Below are 6000 nucleotides of genomic sequence, written 5' to 3' on the forward strand. Positions count from 1 at the left end.
TACACATTTGATTAAAAAAAGAAAATCCTTTAGCATTAACTATATTTTTTAAATATATTTGCTAGGCTCATGAAGACCAGTTAAACACCCAACCCAAACAGCCTGTGGTGTAATTCAGGCACCATCGGAAAAAACCTACATTGCATTACCATCCATCATAACACGCCATAACAACCAAATAACCAGCGCCATTAAACATTTAGATCATCCAAGGGATTCACAGAAAGTGGGGCAGACAAAGCTACCAGGATAGCCACCTTGAACCTGATAGGCCCCTCATCCATTCATCTCCTCAGACCAACAGATCGAAGAACATAAAACCGTGTGTGCCAGCAAACAAACCCCACTAGTAGACCCCCGGGAGAGGAGGGAAAGGGGATAGGCAGAACCCAAGTCCCTTCCAAACGAGGAAGATACATCTATTGATTTGAGATCAGCATGCTGCATTACTGCTGCTGCCCCAGAGGATCTGGGAAGTGGAGGAGGGTGTAATAGTGAAGTTGGTTTGTAGCCATGCTAGTAGCACAGTGGCTCTGTTGACTTTGGTCACTTTTTGTATAGACATTCATGGTCCCCAGAGGATGAATACTGACGTTGGTATCCCCTGTATTTTTTCTAGTGCCACCAACAGGTCCAAATTTTAATTTGTCCGATACTTTGGTTTCCGAGAAAATACCAGCGAGGTTAATGACATTCGCATCAGCCTCAGCTGTACTTGTGTTTAGTGTTTCTTAGCAAATGTTAGCATGCTAACACGCTAAACTAAAATGGGAAACATACCTGCTTATCATAAGCATGTTAGCATTGCCATTGTGAGCTTGTTAGTATGCTCACATTCACATTTAGCTTTGATTTAATAAAAGTGTGACACAAGTTATTTTTTTACTCCAGCTTCAAAGATGCATACAGACGGAGGACTCAATAGAGTTTGAAAATACACCCTGCATGCAAAAATCTTATGCAATGCATAAAAAAGGAACAGGCAGTTCAATGCCATGCTCAACAGGTCTAAACAGCTGGCAAAGGATCTGTCTGTAGACAAGTAGCAGATTGACACTGGTGTTTAACCAGCCACATAGATCTGGATCACAGCCAGCCATACACTGTATACTGAAGTTCACAGGGTTACTGCTGACTAAGTCCAAATAATGAAAAGCATTTTCATTACATTAGAGTTTTTACTATGTGGTGAGTGCGCTAAAAAAAATTGTGTGTAAAAGTGAACATAAGCTACATGTTCAGTAAGTGTTCTTTGATATGAGAAAAGCTATGAAGTGATGTAGAAATAATTAAAGCTTAATTTGAAGCTAGAGCTTGTGAGGTGCAGGTAGGAGGATTGTGTAACCTTTGGAACGAGCAGGCGCTAGCCGTTTCCCCGTTTCCAGTATTTATGCTCATAGATATATATGCTTTGTGCTAAAATAAGCTAACAGGTTACTGGCAGTTGCTTCATATTTACCATACAAACATGAGTGTGGCATCAAACTGCTCATCTAACTCCCAGTAAGAAAGCAAATTAGCATATTTCCCAAAATGTAAAATTCTTCCGATAATTGAAAGATGGACATTACGAAACAATTAGCAACCTACAACTTAACATAAACACAAATTCAGCTACTAGAGAACTATTCTACTACTACTACAACTACTAAATTATAACTAGGTAACTTAATCCAGCATTGAAAAAGGTTATCGATTCCTGTTAGCCCCATAGAGCCTGCAGTCTCCGGTCTAGTCAATGTTAGTGGGTGGTTAAGCTACATTTGGTTGTAACAGGAGACTGGAAGTCCTCACACTCATTAACCCTTTTAGTTAGGCAACATTGAGCAGCAGGCAAAATATTTCTATTTTTCCATCAATATTTCATCACCGGCTCAGGCCCAACAAAGCCAGGGGCTTTGACCGTAATGGTCCCATCTGTCTATAGATCTTAAGGACATAAGTGTATGGGTGTCCTTTGACACCAGAAAATAGGCTTCGACATCAAGGAAATACACTGCACTCACAGGATCCATGGATATTAGCTAGCCTGGAAGGCAAAGCATATCCTGCTTTATTTGGATGGTTCCTCACAGATGGTCTCGTCATGTTGTAGCAGGAGATCAGGTTTCAAGAATATGAATGAAGTGGACATTTCAGGTATTAGGACAAATCAGATCTGTTCAACTACATCAATGGCATTCATACCCACACAGTGATCGGAGACACAGTATTAATTAACTTTAATTAAATTAATTAACCTAATTTCGTCAGCTACCACATTAAGACAAGTTTGTTTAATCAGCCTCACATCCTTCACACTTTTATATTTTAGTTCAGAAAATATAATCATCATCATATTGATCATTACCATTTATCCAACTCCATATGGCTACCCATTGATATAAAAAGTATAAATATAAATAATTTATGAATAGTAAGCCAACACTATTGGCATGGTATCCTGGCCTGTAAATTGCTCGCCATTTCTTAGCAGTGAGAGTGACCTCATCATCTTTGCCAGGCCCATTAGCTTTTTGCACAAACCACAGGGGACCAGTCTATTAACCCCTTACCTGCTAAGTAAAGCATTAAGCATTAAGTGAAATGTTCAGAAAAACTGAGCAATTGACAGTTTATTGAGATATCACTCCAATAAAATATGATGTGATGGTGGTAAAAGTAAAAAAAATAAAATAAAACAAGGAAGCCATGAACAGAAAAAAAAAAAATCGAGTGATCAGATACTTCAGTGAGATTTAGAATACGTTGAAGTAGTAGGTTTGAATTTTCTGAATAAAAAAGTGGAAATCTGGAGACAGGGGACTGACATTACAATAGAGCCCAAATACAGCACACTGGACTCGGGTTACACAACCCCCCCCCCCAGCCCCACCCCCCCATGGTCATTGTTCTTGTCTTATTGTGTTTAAAGAGGAGAGGTCAGTGAACATGGGAGCCTTTTTCCACACAGACAGGTAGCTGAAGAGCACAGATTGAATGACAACAAAATATTCTGATGTGCTTTGTTCAGGTAATTCTTTCTTTTTGTCCCAACAAATGAATACCACTGTTGCTGATTTTTGAGTTTGTACTATATGTGCTAAGAAAGCTAAATGAAAATGAATTAAATCACAAAGAAGCTAACTTATTAAAATGCAAAGATAACAAAAAACAAATGAAACCCATACTTCCTACAGTAGTGTGTTTGTAATAGTGATTTAAAGCCGATAGTAAACTGGCAAGCCCCAAAGGGAAAATTACAGTTAAGAGGTATTTACCCAACAGTAAGTAATTATTAGCATTAATAAAGACACATTTTGGGTTGTCAGGTTGTAAAAATTGTATATGCTGAACTCCCAGAAGAGGCCTGTGAAGAATCCAGACCACAATCCATGTACTGATAAAACTTTCTTAACATCTACAGCTGCTGTCTGGATGAATCAGTGTAAACCCTTTATTAATGACTTAACATTTAGAGCTGCAGACTTGAAGACTTCTGAGGAAGTGAGAAACCCAGGTGCATTGATTAACAACATTTCTAACAGCATTATTACCAAACTAAGCTATTACTTCCAACACATAAACCATTTATGAAAGGGTGTCTTATTAGAAAGTGGCAACAAACCTCTTAAAATCAAGTGTTTCTACACATTTTTGTTCTCTTAAACCTTGAATTTTCCATTTCCAGCATGGCTGCCCTCTCACCGCCAGCGGCCCTCTGCACTTCATCTCAAGAGGTCATAGACCCTGATCCTAAACAATAGCCTCCTTTGTAGGTGTGCTGTTGGGGAGTAACAAGGACTTGAAGGTTAGTCGACCTGGACTCCTGAGGAGACACGGTCGCACAGGAGTGTCCATTAGGGCTCGGTCCTGCGACGCCGCCAACTTTCATGTTGCGCTATTGTTACACGGCTCTCCCCTGAGAGGTGGACACAGAGTGGGTAATGAGGGGTAATTGGTCCAGGGTCAAGGATGATTAATTCCCTTGGTCAGGTGTCAGCTAGTTTTCATACCTGGCTGGCTGGGTAGACAGGTAGGAGGGAGGGGAAGGTGGATGGAACATGAGACGTGGTAGATGAGTGGGTAAGTGGATGTGTGTCCAGGCGCGCAGATACATGCACAGCCAGGATTGTTTATTAGAGAAGTTTGTGCTTAAATAAAACCCAGCCCAAAGGGGACCTCACATACAGACACCATTTTCTATTCCTAAAACAAAACACACACATTATGCAAGACAGCTATCACATCAGTAAAGATTTCTCGGGATCATATCTTTCCAGAAACAAAAGTTGAAAGGTCACCATGATCATCCCCCCTGCAACCACTGAAGCCAGATTGAGATTGATAACTGTCCCCATCCCTCCTACCTCCCCTTCAGCTTGACTGACTAATCTTAATACGTCTCCATCCAGCGCTTCATTCTAACCGGGCAATTTTGGACACTGATTATCTTGCAACCTGTGTGTGCACGACAGTAAATGCAGGGGCTGGCTGGTAATTGACCAGGCAAAGACTGAGACGCCTGCCGTGTAATTGAGCGGGGGCTGAGGGGCTCTTGTGGGACTGAAAGGGTCCGAGGATCCCTCATTGCCCATTAGACCTGGCGGGGGGTCTCCAGTGCCTGTGGACTCCACCTTGAGGCCCACACCGTACCCAGCACTTCAATACAGAACTGACATCTTTCAGTGGTGGGGATCGGGCAGTGGTGCACGCACAAACAGCTGCTGTGTCCTACAGACTGAAGGGTGATGCAGTATGGATCATAGTGTAGGGAAAATATTTTTAATATTTAACAATATACAAACGTAAAATACAGCCACATTGTCTCTGAAATTGCCGTTGTAGATACACTGAACTCTGCAATGAGATTGACAAGAAAAGTCTCCATTTGTTTGAGGGATCAAGAAGGTGAAAACTACATCTTCAAAACTTTCTGTGAAGGTCTGACTTTCTTTAAGTCTTCAGAAAAAAAACTCTAATTATTGTGGCATTAATCTCTAAATAACTAACCGTCATGATGAAGCAGTGTTTGCACCACAGTGTAAAAGATGGCTCATATTCTTTATATATATCCTGCACAGGAACTCATGGCTCTTACAACATGGACATTAATATGATTTTAACTTAAAGGAGTAGTTTGATATTTTGTTCTCCCGTGCAGAGTTTGACAAAAAGATCAATACCACTCTCATGTCTGTACTTAAATATGAAGCCAGGGGTCCATTAGCCTTGTTTAGCATAAAGACTGAAAACAGGGGAACCGAGCTAGCCTGGCTCTGTCCAAAAGTAACAAAATCTGCCTACCAGCAACCCTAAAGCTCACTTATCAACAAGGTATAGCTTGTTTGTTTACATTAATCTAATTTCACTGGTCATGACTTTTGAGACTGTGTGCCCTGCCACTTAAAATGATTTTGTAGTTTTTTGTGACTGATAAACATGTCAATTCTGCATCTCGAATTTGAGCTCTTTGGTTGTTGCATCGTTGGTTACTTTTAAGAACAAAAATGCTGATTGTCAAGACGTCTTTCAAAGCTGACACACTTTCTAATCGCTATACATCATTCATCACTTATTTGTGTAGCCTTGTTGTAATTGTGATCAATTTTAAAATCCAAGGTTAAAACGATTTTGTTGCTTTGTTAGTGTGCATTAAAGCCTAAAGTGCATCTTTATGGTCACATATTTCCTGATATTGACAAATGTTTTTAATTCAGGACAATATGCGAGTGATTTAACAGAGCACTATGCTCATCCATACCAGGTTGATCTATTTAAAAAAAATGGTAATAATGAACTACAATACTCTTTAAAATGGTTCCCCCTCTGTCCTCTAAGCCTGGAGACCCCATGCAGTGCAGGAAAATATACGTATGTGGCCAATTGGTTTTCTTTCCATCTGACTTGTGCCATTTGAGCTCAGAAATGGCTTCATCACTTCTGCTCCAGTGGCTATCAGCGAGCCACCATGTTCGTTTTTGCCTGTGCCAAACCCGTGCACTGCTACCGCTTCATCTA

This window comes from Perca fluviatilis, chromosome 17, assembly GCF_010015445.1.
Source record: "Perca fluviatilis chromosome 17, GENO_Pfluv_1.0, whole genome shotgun sequence".
NCBI classification, from domain to species: domain Eukaryota; kingdom Metazoa; phylum Chordata; class Actinopteri; order Perciformes; family Percidae; genus Perca; species Perca fluviatilis.